Raw genomic sequence first — 17,522 nt, 5'->3', positions numbered from 1 at the left:
TACACATGCCCTCTCCTTTCCAACATCCTCCCTTCCTGCTGGTCATAAGTGGGATCCTTAGGGCAAGCTACTTTAGATCAAAAGCAAGAGAAACAGGCTTGAGTGATGGACGAACATGATAGAAAAAGCCTAGGTCTCTCGATGATCTTGTGGAGCAGGGCTACCTTTTCACCCCTGGACCACCCACCTCTGGGTTATTATGTGGAAGAGAAAGAACTTCTATCGCCCCACTGTGAAGTCAAGCCTCTGTTACATGCGGTTCAACCAACAACCTAATTAATAGAAGGGGTCATCTCTTCACATTTTTTTCCCCAAATTTTCAATAATCACCATGAATTACTTTACCAGAAAAAAAAAATTTAAGCATGGTTTAGTAATTTTAAGAAAATTAAGATAGCACAGAATGGAGCTCAAGCAACATGTGCCTTCTGTTCATATATGAGAGAAAAAATGAAATCTACCGTTTCAAGAAGTAGTTATTATATCTTCTCAAGGGCATAAATCACACACCAACTCCCTGAGTTTGTATGACCCTTTTTTTTTTTTTTAAAGATTTTATTTATTTATTTGACAGAGAGAGACACAGCAAGAGAGGGAACACAAGCAGGGGGAATGGGAGAGAGAGAAGCAGGCTTCCCGCGGAGCAGGGAGCCCAATGCAGGGCTCGATCCCAGGACCCTGAGATCATGACCTGAGCCGAAGGCAGACGCTTAACGACTGAGCCACCCAGGCGCCCCTGTATGACCTTTTCATCACGCTTCACGGCACTTTATTTCAAGCATTCTGAAAAATAGTTTTAATACAGAAAAGTTCTTTAGCTTTAAATAAAATCTGCTTTAATATCTGCTTGAGGAATACTCTAAAAAAATAAAATAAAACTCTGGTCAACATATTATAATTCTCCAGTTAAGAGGATACCGTTCAGACTCCGAGATCTCTAGACCTCTTAAAGTAAACTTAGAAACAGTCTTAAAAAAACAGCTTTATATGCACTAACTCATACCTTTAATTTAAGGGTGTTGTTTGTTCCTCAGATAGAATCATAATGACTCACTCCTACTGTAACCACTGGCCCAATCGCTCTGTTGACCGTCCATCAAACAAACATATTTTGATTTTACTTTCCTCTGGAATGGCGACAGATTTGTAAGAGCTCACATAACCTCCCTAATCTCTGTGGCCCATGGGCCTGTATTATAAGATGACTGTCCAAGATAAAAGAGTCATATCTACTCCGTAAAATAGAGAAAAGGTATCTCGTCTACTTGGGGATCAGCTCTGAAACAATGGCCTCACTGAAACCAGTCTCTACCCATATTAGAATAATGCACTTTATAATGCAGATCCCTTAATCTGCAATACCATTTTGCCAGTGGTATCTGGTGCCTTTTAGAAGATCGTTAAAGCGCTGTGCACCTGCACACAAGACACTTCCCCAGGTAGACCCTAGAGACTTACATGTAATTATACATCAGATAAAGGACCCATTTCCCCTCCTTCTCCCCGAGAGAATGCCAAATGGTCCTCTTCTCTCCTGTGAATCACAACACCCGACACTAATATGGCTGACTTATATTCAATAACAAAGGCAGGATGCCAGAGTTTCCTCCCTTCCCTCTTAGGATGACTAGGCCAGTACGTTTTCAAGAACCCCCTAAACTCTCTCTTGAAATAGGCAAATAGAAGCTGATAGTCCAAGCTCTGAATTCTCAGTTTTTCTCCCCCTCTTCTCTTGACAAGAACATAAGCAAGCCAACTCGACAGGCCTAATTACCATGGTAACAACATGCACTGTGATTATGAGTGTGTTTGTTTTTTAAAATGACTCACAGATTGTTCTCCCAGAAGACCCAGACACACCGGCTTCTGGGTGGTTTATAAAAGCTATTCAAAGTTTTCTTGCAAATTTCTTGCTCCTATTAGCATAACTGCTGTGATGGAGAGAGATTCATCAAATCAAATATGCCCTTTTCCTTAAGGATGAAAAAAAACCCCACTTGGTTCCTTAACCGCTCCAAGATTAATCAATTTAAAACTTGGGTTAATAATGAAATTAATTTGAGTTTGTACACTGGAGATAATTAATCTCTCCCTAATTTAAATAATCAAGGTATTTCATAATGTAGTTTTAGAGACCCAAATGAAATAATCAAGTGAAATAAAATCAGCAGTAAAAAATATCAAATAAAATAGCCTAAATCTGTGGGTACACGGTCAGTCACATGTAAAGTGTTATGAAAGAATAAATATAAGTTTTAGTACCAAGATGTTTTTAAACCAATGTCCAAAATAAAGACACTTTAAAACGCAAACATGGGGGCGCCTGGTTGGTGCAGTCAGTTGAGCGTCCCACTCTTGGTTTCGGCTCAGGTCATGAACTCATGGGTTGCAAGCTGGAGCCACAGGTCAGGCTCCTGCTCAGCGCAGGCGGCCTGGGATTCTTTCTCCCTATCCCTCTGCCCCTCCCCCCTGCAGGCACGCATGCACACGTGCTCTCTAATAAATAAATAAATCTTTAAAATGCAAACATGAAAGAGTCCAGACATTTGGAAAAACTGAGGACTGCTTCCATTCATTTATTCAATACATATTACTTAAGATCCTCTATGTAGTGTCATTGTTTATAACTGGAACAGTGCCATAGGGCTTAGGGAAGACCATTTTCTTATTGGAGACAAAGGCCATGGGTGTGGCTTAGTTTATCATCTTATCTTAGATTCTTTGCTTCACAAGGCACCATTCTGAGTAAGCTTTCAATGGGAGGGACCATTTTCCAATGAAAGTATTGAGCCTAGAATTCAGAGTCCTGATTTAGGCAAAATGGTTGACTCTCAAAAAAAAAAAAAAAAAAAAAAATAGGCTGGTAATTTTGCTATGTCAGTTTTCCTCCATATGAATTGAATATAAACCTTACCTTAAAAGAAATGTAAATGGAAACTTATAAATCTATTTAACTTAAAACTCTATCTCCTGATGTTTACATATAACACACACACATACACAAAATAGTCATTAGAAATTACTGTCTCCCAATAGGTACATATTTTATGTCTATTACCAATAATATACTTTTCCTCTAGAGTTTGAAGGGATAACCAGCATGAATCTGTCAGGATAGGCTAGGTTATACTGTGTGGTAACGAACAACCCCAAAATCTTGGTGTAGGACAGCAAAACTTACTTCCCACTCCCACGACATGTCCATCGCAGGTCACTGGATAGACCCATCCCTATGTTGTCTTTACTCCAAGACCCAGGCTCAAGAGTGCAGCCCCCATTTCTGTGCTTTTGCCACTGCCAATTGCCAAGGACTGCACTGACATCCTGGTTCTTAAGAAGCTTCTTCCTGGAAGTGGTAAAAAGCACTTCTACTCTCATTTCACTGGCTAACACAAGAGATGTGGCTACACTTACCTAAAGTGGACAGAGAAGTGTAAAGTAAGCCTATCATGAGTTCAGAAGGAAAACTGGAAATATTTATGACTGAGCGCATAAATTACTGGACAAATAGTGCAAGGGACACTTAAGTCAAAACAGTGACATCTGGCCACCCCAGAGAAATAGTCCTCCTTGGGTGATTCCTTCCTCCAAGTTCTTTGTACCTGTGACTCATGTTGGGCCGTAACAATCACTTCTGCTAGAATTTGGTAAGAATCCCATGGATAGAATAAAAGATGCTCTACTCCAGCTTTATGGCAACAATAATAATTGAATAGCGAGACTTCTAAATAGTTACTATATGTCATGCACTATGCTAAATAAACATTTTAATACATTATACAATTTTCTCCTGACAAGTCTGTGAGGTAGGTATTGTCATTATTATTTCCCATCTCATAGATGAAACTGGGGCATAGAAAGTAACTTGCTCAAGAGATTCTGATTCCAAACTGGTGTTCTTTAACTACTATACTTGCCTGTGTAGTAAGCCTTAGAAAATTATTTTTTACACTACAGTATTTGAGGATTAAGACTTATAGTAAAAAACAAATAATTTTTTTAACCTAGAAATTTTCACCTTTTCTTAACTTTCGTATTATTTTAATTAAAAGAAAATCTAGGGGCTGTTCAATAGCAAGGTTTTTTTTCTTTCTCTTAGTGAAATTAATGTCCCTCCACAGCAATGTTCCCTAAACACAGCTATCATTTATGAGATTTTTAAAAAATGGCAAAGGATCAGCTCAGTTGTCCAAAAAGACTCTAAAATGACAGATTTTTTTTTCCTGTTACAATTTTTTCACAATTTTTCTCATTTCTGTACAGATCAGATAAATACCCTTCTTAAGCAGAGCTCTGTTGGCAAAGCCTAGAAATTAACTTCACTTTCCTGTTTAAAAATGCAAATATGAGTAGGAAGCACTCTATCATCTATTACAGAAAATGTACTCCTACTATTAATCCTTAGTCTGCTCTGATGAGGATGCAAAGAAAGCACACCTCGAGACAAGCGGTCAAAATACTGTAATATCAGCAATTCCACTTTGAAATTTCCCCTTTCCACGAGGGCCGCCTCACATATAGAGCCTCTGAAATACACCACCACCACTGTGCAAAGTAGGAACCATGAAGAAAAGGCAACAGTAATGGAAGTGCAGGTTGCCTCCAGAGTTGGAAAGTGAAAACCAATTTTCGAAATAACTCATAATCAGCAATTCCAGAGATTAGTCATTCTTCCTTCACAGGTGCTGTAATCAACAAAATACGCACCTCTCTAGAGAAAACAAGCTTTCATTTGAGTCTGACAGACGCCATACACAGAGCCCTTGGCCTCTCTAGCTCCTGTCTTGGCCCAGAGTGGATTTTATTTACATCAAATTGACTTAACTGATCAGTCAGGAAAACTCAATTTATATATATATATATATATATATATATATATATATGTTTTTACAATGGAGATAATGCAAGACTAAATTAAATGCTGTCTAAATTAAATGACATTCTTACTGCTTTATAGGACCTGATGTATTTTCTTCTGGGATTATAGGTTTAGAAGGTTATTCTTTACTAAGTCTCGCATTAGCCATTTTGTATTTTCTTTCCGGATTCTTTCTCCAGTCTACCTAGATCACCACCATTAACAAAAACAAGCTCTTTGTTTGTATTGTGTGTGTTTTTCAAAGGGAAATGCATGGAAACACTGTTCAACTCCAAGTTCTGTGATCTCGATGTTATTTAACCTTTTTGAGCCTTGATATCTTCACTTATAAACTGGGAATAATAATGGTGTCAGACTCCATTGGCTGGCTACCTGATAATCATTACCTCCTTCTTTTTTGCTAACAGAACCAGACCTTTTCTCTGGTGACTGTGTTCTTCAGAGAGGCAGGGCTGCTCCACGGCCTCAGGAGGAAACTCTCACCTGAGCCAATCACAGCAGTTCCATCTGCCTTGTCTCTACAGATAAGGCATGTGAACTGCGGGGGGAATTCAGCTGGAGACAGCTTTTCTGTCACACTAATAAGAGGTACATGAAAAGAAATGAGTCCCTTCACTGTGCCTCTAGATACTGAAATCCGGCTGCTAGTCTGAAAGCAGCCATCTCAGCACGGGCAGGCGAGCAGCCTCAGAGAGTGCACCAACCTGCTGAGGATGTCAGAACAGGGGGAAGGAAAGAACGCAGTTGCTAAGAACAGTGCCCAGTGGCGAATAACTCTGGAGTTACCTTTCCTTCAGGATGACTTGAGGCAAATTCCACCGTTGAAGCCATTTTGGTAGGGTATTCCTTTACCAGCAGCCAAAAGTGTCCTAACTGAAAAACACTCTTCTCATATCACAGGGTGATTTTTTAAAACTCATGGCAAACAGTAATGTACATAAAGTATTCAACACACAGCAGCACAAAGAGCATGCCCAGCAAATGCTAGTTCTCAACTTGATTGCTGAAAGGTGTTGATCTTCGCTCTTTCAACCATGAGCGAGCACTTGACTCTGTGTGGTTTGAATGACTCCTCTGTGAGGTTTTCCTTGGCTCCTCCAAACAGAATTTAGGGCAGAAATCATTGCTTTCTCTACTTTGTTCATCTAAGAGATAATATCAAATTCCTAAGGTTATTTTAAACAATAACATTGGCATTTAATTCAGACAAGCCCTGTAGTGCTGATTGTACTGTAGAAAAATATAATTAAACAAAGCAGTCTTCCTGACTGTGTAAATCAATTTGATCTAAATAAAATTTAACCCAGACCAAGTACTCAGCCGAGCAGCCAAGTGTACTGCATTTGGAGTCTGCCTAGTTTAATAGAAAAGCTGCTTTCTAGAGAGGAAAGACCTATTTCATAGATTATTATACACATAGGTGAAAAGGACACATTTCCTCTGGAACTTCACCCCATCCTTACGTCAGGAAGGCACCTGCACCTGCTTGGGAACCCTCTCTCCCCAGATCCTCACATGGCCTTCTCCTCACCACGTCTTAATTCAAATGTCACTTCCTCAAAGAGGTCTTCAGGGACTACACATTCCCATCACCACCACCATCATACACACGATCCCCATCATTCAACCTGTTTCTATTTTCATCCATCTCAGCACTTCTCACTACCTGATATTTTCTTTTATTATAATGTGTTTCTGTTGATGGGGTCCAAACTTAGCTATGATCTAATCAGCCTGGGCTGAGGTTGGAACCTGGGTATTTTTTTCAAAGTACCCCTCAGTACTGCACATATTGAATGTGCAGCCAGATCTAAAAGCCATTTGTTTATGTGTTTACTGGATCTCTCCCAACACTAGAATGTGAGTTCCAAGAAAACAAAGAACTGGCCTGTTTTATTCATCCAAGTCTCCCTGGCCTCTTGAAGGACACGTGCACATTCAGACATGCAGTTAAGACTTGTGGACATGCTGACCAACTGGATTGTAATTATGTCAGCATTTGCCTGTTTCCCCTGTAGTTTAGGAGCTCCTAGAGAGCTCCTAGAGTATCTAGCCTAATCTGCACCAAAAAATAAGTGATGAAAGAAAGTTCATTAAATAAGTGAATTATAAACAAACTGCATTTGTGAACTTAAATGTTCACACACACACACAAACACACAAAATAACAGATATGTGAAGTGAGAGATGTGTTAATGTACTCAATAGAGGGGATCCTTTCACAGTGTACACGTGTATCAGATCGTCACATTGTACATTTTAAATGTCTTACCATTTTACTTGTCAATTATACAATAAAGCTGAAATTAAAAACAAATAAACAAACAAACAAAAAAACCCCGTAGAACTGTATTTGCATGCTATAAGGAAGACAAAGATGGAACTGGTTGTGGTCACTGTCCTCAAAGAGCTGGCCGAAGGGGAAAAAATGAAGATTGCCATTATACACATCACAATGTGCTAACTGCTGTGAAGAAAGAACAAAAGATTTCAGGGGAGGTAAAGATTGTTTCTTACTGGGGAGGGCAGAGAAGAAACCGAGGAAGGCTTCATGGAAGAGGAAGCATTTACAGAACAAATGGACTTTGGCTATTCAGAGAAGTAAGACTGTGGACTGTGGGGTGAAGTGTGGAAGGGGAAATAGAAAAGTTATTCTAGGGAGAGGCAGGAACACAAACAAACCAGCCCAGCTGGAGATTAGGAGGGCCTGAACTAAGACACCAGCTATCAACATGGAAAAGAGTGGATAGTGTCAAGATGTGTTCCCAATGACAGTGCAAAAAGCTATGGGATTGGCTACAACTTGGACTGTTTGTTGAGAAAAAAAACGAAATTGAGTTTTCATAAGTGAGGGACTGAGAGAATGGGGTGTTGTTAATAGTCAGGGAATCAGGTAGGAGCTGGTGTTGAGTGGGGAAAGGCAATGGTAGCACAGATTTGGACATGTGAGTTTCATTTTCAGTGGGTTGACTGTTTGTAGGGTGCTTGATGTACAAGTTTAGACAGCAGATGAGTGGTCAGGATGAAGGATCAGATTTGGAACTGACCTGCATGGTGACAATGACCAAAATCATAGAAAAGGATCTGATAAAGGGAGAGGGAGAAATTAAGGGGCAGAAAATGCAAATCTTGAGAACAAACATATTTAGGGAGAACTTGGGAGTCGGTGGGGAAGTTGGGAGCCTCCAGAGAACTATGAAGGGTGGCAGAATGTGCCACCCCAAAATATGCCTCCTTGACATAAGGATTATTTTGAGCAGGTTATTTTGGGAAACAGCAGACACAGGAGAAATCGTGAAAACAGACTAGAAGTTACCACTTGTGTAAGGGAAATTTACATTTATAAAGGAAATCTCCATTTATAAGGGCACCTCCCTCTCCTACCTGAAAGGGAAGGATGACTAAATCACTAGACCCTAGTTAGTAGACAGGCATGAACTTAAGTCTGCATAAAAAATCTTACTCTTATTTACCATGCTTTTCCTGGTCACCTCCCCATAACTGGCCTCCACTCCTCCTTCTCTGTCTTTAGCCGAAGTTTGTATTTCAGCCTGAATTCTAAGCCACCACTGAGAGTTACTCTCTTTTCCCTGGGTATGTCCCATGTATACATGAGGTATATATGTTAATAAACCTGTTTGGTTTTCTTTTATTAATCTGCCTTTTGTTACAGTGTTCCCAGATGAGAACTTAGAAGGGTAGTGGGAAAACTATTTTTCTTCCCCTACAGGTAGGAGGAGAATAGGTTAGTAGAGGTTATAAAAGTCAAGGGGAAGCTTTGTTGGCAGCAGGTTTAATTTTAAATTTATGTGTGTGAACTAATCACATCTGCAGGCAAAGAGGAAAGAGCCAATAAAGAGAAGAAACCAAATACATAGGAAAGAGATAGAATTATTGTCAGAACATAGTCCCCTACAAAGTAAAAGGAAATGGAATGGAGAGTCCAAGTAGAGAGTTTACTCCTGGCTTGAACAAAAGGCTGTGTTAATTTGACCTAGGAAGACCAGGGAAGAGAATGAATGGAGACAGAGAGAAATTTTGAGGTGGTAAGTAATGAGGTTGAGGAAGCCTGTGATATATGCCTTCTCAGATAAACAGAAGTGAGGTCACCTGTAATAAACACAGGTAGGACTTGGGTCTAATGGATTTATTGAAAATGCATAGGGGATAGTAAAATATGAAATAAAAAAAGAAAGAAAGAAAAGGGTTTTCAAAGAATAGCAATGGCCCTGCTGATGTTGCAGTGAATGTGGAGTAGAACCCAGCTCTAGACCCTCTTTATTAGCTCTGAGTGCCAGGTGCCTGAGGAGAGGATTGTGGGAAGGTCTGACCCTGACAACCAGGCTGGCAGGGAGACAAGGAAAGGCCAAAGGAACAGGGAGGAACGGGTCAAGGGACTGGTTTTCCCGAGCCTCTCCAGTAAGAGCTTGACTATTTACATATATTTGCCAAGAGATAAAAGAGCTGATCCTGTCTTATCTCAAACCTTGGCATACAGTGGTACCATTTCTAAGAAACATGTTATCACTAGAGTTGAAGATTGAGCTCCCTCTTTTTTTTTTTTTTTTTTTTTAAAGATTTTATTTATTTGAGAGAGAGAGTGAGAGAGAGAAAGAGCACAAGAGGGGGGAGCGGGAGAGGGAGAAGCAGATTCCCCGCTGAGCAGGTAGCCCGATGCGGGACTCGATCCCGGGACTCCAGGATCATGACCTGAGCCGAAGGCAGTCGCTTAACCAACTGAGCCACCCAGGCGCCCTGAGCTCCCTCTTTTTAATATTTAAGGAAGTCTTCTAGAGATTGTCTGAACAATGACTCCCATTAAATACAACTTATTTTCTTTAACATAAGAATTGGGGGGAACATATATATATCTCTAATGCTCTTACCTGGAAATCTGAATCTCAAATTCCACTGTGGCATCTTCACATTTAAACAAATTTGAACATAGAAACTGCATACTTACATAGGATATTAAACATTACAGTCTTCTTTTTAAAGAAAATAATTTAGTCTTACAATTTTAAAAGTGACAAAGTGTAAAGACTTTCTCTGCCCATTTGCCCTAATATGGAGGGAGGTGAAATGGAGATTGAATGGGGGTAAGGTATTAATCATCTGTGCAACTCTAGAAAAGTAACTTAAATTCTGGGCCTCTTCCATTATCCATCATGGAGAGTTTGATACATGCCAAGCTCATCTCCGGGTCATTTTCAGTTGTACAATTCTATGAGGTCACAGGCCAGGGACTAGGTCTTAACACAGCTCTGTAATTCCCTTCTCTACCTGGATCTAGTAAAGCCAGTCATGGATCCTCCCAGTAATTGTAGAATAAACAGATTTGCAAATTAAACAAAGTGGGGTTCATTATTCAACCAATCAACACAGACAAATAGTGCGTTATAAGATTTTCACATACGATCATTCAGCAGCTCTTCAAATCATTCAAGGTCAACCTCCATACCCACACCATAAATCTCAGATATCATTGCTCTTAACAGAGTCCTCCTTCATCTTCCTGCCCAACTCCCCTCAGCCTTGTCCACACACTGCCTCACCAGTTTCAGAATCAGGGGTGAAATGTGTAGTAGGAAATGAAACCCAGAAGTATTCTCTATTTTCAAAAGTGAAATTCAGATTAGAATCACATTTCGTTAGTAGAAACCTCTCTCAGAAATCTATTGTTGTTTAACTACTATAGCCCCTTCTCCATAGGTTAATCCTGTCCATTATAAAGAGCTGGAAAATATTTTAGTATTTTAGATGCTCTTCCCTTTTTCTGACCCTGCCAACTATTGGGCATTCTTTCTCATCCAGCTAATGAGAGGAAACTAGAAAGATGTGGAATCAACAGTCCCCTAGTGCCTCCTTTGTAGTAGCCTGGTCCACATGTGACCAGCAGGGTCACGAGTGTGACTGTCTACAATAAGAGTTTGGATTTCACGATCAGGTTCTTGATAATCACCAATTATCAGGAGCTATGCAGATTTTCTTACTTTCTACTTTTGATTTTAGAAGTTACTTCTGAGAGAAGTATTTTACTTGGGCAGGGATAATACCGGTATATGCAGGAGATTAAATACAAATATTATAATCAGGATCTTTAGGACACATTATGTTAGGAGATCTCACCATTTAAAAATGTCTCCTTGAAAACAATCCAATTAAAAAATGAGCAAAGGATTTGAGCAAACATTTCTCTAAAGAAGATATACAAATGGCCAATAGACCCATGAAAAGATGTTCAACATCACTAATGCTTAGGGAAATGCAAATGGCAAATACAAAGAAATACCAATTCATACCCAATAATATGGCTACTATCAAGAGCAAACAAACAAAAATCCCTAAGAAATAACAAGTGTTGGGGAGGATGAGGAGAAATTGGAACTCCAGTGCACTGCTATGGGATTGTAAAATGGTACAGCTACTGTGGAAAACAGTATGGTCATTTCCCAAAAAATTAAATAGAATTACAATTTGATTGGGCAATTCAATTCTGGGTACCCAAAAAGAGTGAAGGCAGGGACTCAAACAGATAATTGTACACCCATGATCATAGCAGCATTATTTATAATAACTAAAATGTGGAAGCAACCCCAGTGTCCAACAGATGAATGAATAAATTGTGGTATATACACACAATGGAATATTATCCAGCCTAAAAAAAGAAGGAAATCCTGACACCTGCTACAACATGGATGAACTCTGAAGACATTATGGTAAGTGAATGAAGCCAGGCCCAGAAAGATACTGTAGGATTCCACATGTATGAGGTACCTAGAGTAGTCACACTCGGAGACAGAAAGTAGAATGGGGGTTGCTAGGGGAGGGGAGGAGGAAATGGGGAGTTATTGTTTTGTGGGAATAGTTCCAGTTTGAGAAAATGAAAAAGATCTGCAGATGGATAAGTAGTAATGGTTATACAACAATGTCAATATACTTCATGCCACAGAAGATTTAAAAATAGTTTAAATGGGAAATGTTATGTTATACATATTTTACTCCAATTAAAAAAAAAAATCTCCTGGAACCTTGGAGGTAGTGGCAAAGGTGGAGAATATGCTAACTTTTCCTTATGCCCCCAGGGAAGGAAAACGGACATCTGAGTACCTACTACGGACCAGGCACTCACATAGTCACACACAAAAGCAAAACCAAAACACACACACACACACACACACACACACAAAAAACCTTGATTATGTACTATTAACTCCTCTTTACAACGAAGAAACTAAGGTTTATACATTAACGTACTGGGGCAAATAGTAAAAACCAGAGGTAGGATTCAAAGACAGATCTGCCTGACTCTCGAAGCCCATGTTCTTTTCACTCCACAGTGTTCTTTTATTCTACCCACAGTTGTCTTTTTGAACTGGCTTTCTGCTTTGACGATACAGCTTTTATACTTAAAATTTAGACCTGCCTTCTGAAGTGGGCTAAACAAGTCAGTCAGCCTAATACATTCACTATGTGCCCACCATATGAGGCCCAGGGCTGGCCATGAAATAATGGAGTCATGTTTCCACTCAGCCATTGGCCATATGGCAGAAAAAAAACATACGATTAAAATTTCAGTGTAGGTCGACTCCCTCAAAAGCCCCTGAATACTCTGCGCAAAAGCATTAGGTCTTTCAATATTCCATATGGCCAGAACAAGTGGAGTCTCATTTTATAGCACTGGAGCTTTTTTATCTTTTCCTAAACCTTCTACCATCACAGTTACTGATCAGCTGTTACTCACTAATGTTGTGCTTCAAGATGGAATTGAACAATTAAGGAAATGTTTTGGGCAGTGCAGAAAATAGGCAGCTCTCAGCTGTTTTGTGAAAGAGAACAGGGGGCCCTCGACTCTCCTGCGCCTAAGGGCCAAGGTTTCATTTTCTTACTCGTTTGTGAAACACACAGGGAAGAATAACGCAGATTGTCTACACATCCCCAAACAAAGCAGGGTGTTGGCATGATCTAGTGAATCCACAGCCTGTAGATGAGTAAGTACCAAGGGGTGAGCCCCATCCTCATACAGCCCAGATTCCCAACTTTCTACTTCATTTAATGACCCGCAGCTTGATCATGGAACTCCGATTAGGGGCATTCTAGATCCAAGATCTACCCTCCATCTCCTCTGTGGAAGATTATCTTTACATATTTTTTACTTTAGGAGGGAAATGGAAAGTGCAACTGTGAAATACATGGAATGACTTATCTTGCCTACAGGTTTGATTAAATTCAATGAGTCCACAGGGAAACTCCATGGTTTTAACACCAGCAATATTTTGCCCCTTAGACACAGTACAAGTTTAATTTAATAAGTAACCTCAGAAAAGTAGACATTTTTTTCTTTAGTACCTAAAGATTCTTATCTCTGAAAATGTACTGCTACACCACAAATTTTGAGACGCCAAATCAATTTCAGAAAGATGGCATTAAAAAAAACAGACCTTACAGCTCTTCATAACTGAGAATGGTGATGAAGGAGGAAGCATATACATTCTCAATGGCATATTTAGTGTTTAAAAACCTATATTTTAAGAATTTGAGTGTCTAAATATGACCTTTTTACTATTTTTACTCCACTATAAGCAATTCTTTCTTTCCTTTGAAAATTTATCTCCTTTCATTCTAAAATTCCAAGAAAAAACCTTTTATCAATGACCATTTATTGCTCACCCACACTTTCCGTTGGAGACAAAGCTCAATTTCTTAAATCATGCTTCACTAGGGTCTTAAACTCTTTCTCCTACATACCCTGCCAAAGAAATCTCACAATGTCATTTTCAGTCTGTTGGACCTATTTATTGGACTTTTACATATCATTCATAAATTTGAACAAGTCATGGTCATGGACTCTCATTAACAGGATCCATTGCTCAAGATAATCAAAGAACAAAAATCGCATTCTGATTTTTACTATCTGGCTCTGGTTACGGGGTATACAGGTAAGGAAATAACCCAGCTCCACTTTCACATTTTGTCCCTCACTGAGGTTAATATGCATCTTGACCTACAGATGAATAAAATCCATATAAACATCAAATCGATACATATCTGATTCTGGACAAGTTAAACCCGCCACGCTCCTTTGAGAAAGGATGCAACTTTAGAAGGAGACCCACCCGCAAATGGTAGCTGTTTCTGAGGCTATCCTAAAAGCAGCGGCACAGAGCAGAGGGAGGAAGACACCTTTTTTTAAACGGTAAATACTGCCCCTCACATACGCAATTCCAGTCTTTGTTGGCAAATTCTGAGTACAAAAGGATTTAACCAAAAAAAAGAAAGAAAAAAGAAAGAAAAAAAAAAAAGCTCAATCACAGTCATTATACTGCAAAACAAAAGACACCTCAGTGAAATATGTAAGAAAGACAATGCAACCAACATTTTCCGCCACTTACACCCTTAAAATGAGGGGACTGCAACGATCAGATGATGAGCCCACAGCTTCAGAGCCCCAGTTGATTTCAACTGATGCCTGCTTTTCTTCCAAGAGAACTATGCAAACGGCTCCTTGCATGTAGCATGCTTTCCTGACGAATGACCAAAGCTAGGCGCTAATGATGATTTTTTTAAGGCAAACATGCCACAAATTTGGTCATTCTCCAAAACCCTTCTAAAAGAACCCATCCTAATCCTTTCCCCCAATCCTGAAGCAAAGTCCCTCTCTTCCCTTAGCAATCTGCCCTGAAAACCGCAGGCGGTGGTCATTTTCTTACTGAAAAAGGAGCAAGCTGAAAAGCGTCCCCTTTACCTTGGCGCCCGCGGCGGGTCAGAGACTGGCTGGTGTCCTGAGTGGGAGCCGAAGTGTGCAGGCGAGCCCCAGCGCAGCCCGCCCAGCGCAGCCCGCCCAGCCCGCGCAGCCCGCCCAGCGCAGCCCGCCCAGCCCCGCGCAGCGCAGCGCAGCCCAGCCCAGCCCAGCCCAGCCCAGCAGTAGTAGGAGCTGCCACGGAGCGCCGCCGCTGTGCGCTGTGCGTGTGTAGCAGCGGCGCCTGCAGCCCAGGGACTGGTCCCCACCCAGCTTTGTCTTCAGTCATCGTGCTTTCTACAGGAAGCAGCGCATCTCCCACTTCCTCCTCTTCTTGGTAGCTCTTAGCCGCTTTCTTCTCTCCCTCTCTTTCAACCTGGCGCTTTCGCCTCCTCCTGCGCTGCTCGCATGTAGTGTGCCCAGAATCCCTCTCCCCCTTTGTTCCATGTCCCTCTGGTGCCTCTGTTCCTTCCTTCCCCTTCTCATGCCCTCACCTCCACGACAGCTTCCAGCGACTGCCTCTCCGGCCCCCCTTCCCCACGCACAGGCTGCTTCTTAGCCTGCACTGGCCAGTTGTTGTTGATGGTGCTGCTGCTGGTGATTTTGGGGGGTCCACAGACCCTGGCCAGTTTCGGGTCCTGAAATCCAGCACCAGCTTCAATGGCTGCTCCTTATTTACTGTAGTCCCTTCCAAGGCAGCTAGCTGGGAGCCTGCAGCTTGCAGCTTCTTGCTGCACCATTTTGCTCTGTGGCCAACATTCCAGCAGCTTCATTTCTCCAAGGTCCCACTACCACTGAGATCTTACTTAACCCACATGCTCAGGAAGGAATGGCCCTGATTAAGTATCCTGGTGGGGCTCGGGAGCCAAACCAAGTCCTCCACTGCTACCTGTAGCCTAGCAGTGAAGACATATTCCCAAAAGATTCTCTGGGGGTGTGAAGGAATGGTGTGTACTTCCAGCCTAGAAATAGATCTCTGCTCCTGCCCCCCAACTCCCCCCCACACACATTCACACTGGTAGGGCTCTACGGACCCTCACGATCCTCTAGTCCTTTCCCCTCACTTTAGGACGTATTGTAATGTTATCGGTAAGGGAGTCTGTCTACCAGGATTGGAATCCAAGCTGTCATTACTGACCATATGCACTTGGGTAAACTATTTAACTTCTGTGGTCCTTGACTTCCTCAGCTGCAAAATGGAGAGGATTACAGTCCCATCCCACAGCAGAATGTGAGGATTAAATGAGATGTACACAAAATGCTAATAGTACCTGGGATTTAAGAAGTGTTCAGTACGTATTAGCTCCTATTATTCTTAGAGGATGTGGAAGCTCAGAGACAGCAAGTGACTTCGATACTCAGCAGTCACACCAGGACCTGTCCTTGGTTTCTGGATTCCCCACAGTTAGTATATTCACCACTAAACCCCCATGCTCTTGGTGACAATTTATTCAGCTTGTAAGTCACTCTCCCCTCAATATTAATACAAGGTGCTTTGGGGAAGCTACAGATTAAACATGGCCTGGGGGCGGGGGAAAATCCTTCCAGTGTCCAGGCAGCACTGTTAAGAAACCTCTCTCTAGGCTTCAGTGCATGGAAAGCTAATCCTCCCCAGCCCAACTCCACCTTTTTTAATCCAGTCTTGCCTTAACCCTCCAGCAGGTCTTCCTAACCCACCTTGAGACCACGGCACATTAACCTGGAAGGCACAGAATTCAATTTCTATGAAATATTCTGAGACAGTCCTAGTATACCCTGTGTTTTGATTGGATGTTCCATGAACAGAGTTTGCTTTTCTTTCTGGAAATCTTTGATCAAAAAGGACCCCAATGTCAACTCACTAACGTCAGAAAATTATAAAATAGATTGTTTTAAGATTAAAAATAAAGAACTACTTTGAATCACCAGCAAACAGAATTGTAGTAGGGGGAAAGAATGGACATAGATTCCCACTGTGTCCAGCAACCCAACGAAAATCAGACATGAATTACCTCCAAATCACGAATCTTCATGTCAAAGGTTACCAGGAGCTTTTAAAGGAAAATTTAAATACAGTATATGTGATACAAGGCCTAAAAAAAAAATGAGAAGCACAATTATTAGTGACTGGAAAGATTATGGAAACAAATCTCTGATTAATTTTAGACTAGTGGATTTTGGCGTTAACTCTGGATCCAAACAGTTCTTTTTTTTTTAATCCTCTCTCTCCTTCTCACATAGTCGCTCAATCAGTAGAGAGTGGTTGGTACTTACCTTTACATCTATATAGGAAAATCTCTTTCAGACAATGAAATCTGCCAGGAATTTGGCCTGTTGCCTTCTGATTAGCTCTTCTACTTCTGGCCCTTAGAAAACTCTTAGTAGGTTCACCTGGCCATTGCTGTGAACTTCCAAATAACCTCCGTTCACAGCTGAAAACTAGATTTTAAGATTTTTCTTTCTGTCATTAATCTCATTGCTTTCAACTGGTCCTAATAGCCTCTTTTTCTGGAGAAGAAAGAAAAATATGGGAGTGTAGCTTGGCCAAGAGAGAAAATTAATCCAGTTCAGATCTCTTAACACAGGCATGGTAAGTACACACTAAGTCTACAAAGTGTTCATTTCTTAGGAGATATAATTACATCTCACCATTAACAGTACATGCCATTCGTAACTAAATATGAGCCTATCCTTGATGCATTTCATCAACGCGTAACACAAAAACCTGTAAAATACTCCACCTTTCATCAATGGCCCTATTTGTAGGCATTGATACCTTGTATTTCTTACATCCACCCTATAGAAGAGGTTGATGGTCATAAAGAGGCCATCGTTTTGGCCTGATATCTCTCCTGCCTTACTGCACACTCTAGCTGAATGTCCCTTGAAGTTAACATTCCCCAAATTTTATATATTGCCTCAACT

General features: G+C 40.9%; 1 protein-coding gene across 7 annotated transcripts in view; it reads right to left on the bottom strand.

The window, feature by feature from the left end:
• Nucleotides 1–15,194, bottom strand: part of GNG2 (G protein subunit gamma 2) — a 117,100-nt gene extending 101,906 nt beyond the window's left edge. For 2 of the 7 annotated variants that reach the window (XM_078053690.1, XM_036109210.2), the window contains exon 1: nt 14,625–14,739. The gene's annotated coding sequence lies outside the window, so the exon portion shown is untranslated. Of the gene's footprint in view, nt 1–14,271; nt 14,424–14,624; nt 14,740–14,887; nt 14,907–15,112 lie in introns of those variants that run through there. The other 5 variants (XM_036109211.2, XM_036109213.2, XM_078053692.1 and 2 more) reach the window with 5 other exon arrangements.
• Nucleotides 15,195–17,522: the final 2,328 nt, after the last annotated feature.

Source organism: Halichoerus grypus, chromosome 8 (genome assembly GCF_964656455.1).
Source record: "Halichoerus grypus chromosome 8, mHalGry1.hap1.1, whole genome shotgun sequence".
Lineage (NCBI taxonomy): Eukaryota > Metazoa > Chordata > Mammalia > Carnivora > Phocidae > Halichoerus > Halichoerus grypus.
Note: the sequence above shows the minus strand (reverse complement) of the source record. Positions and strands in the feature narration are given on the sequence as shown.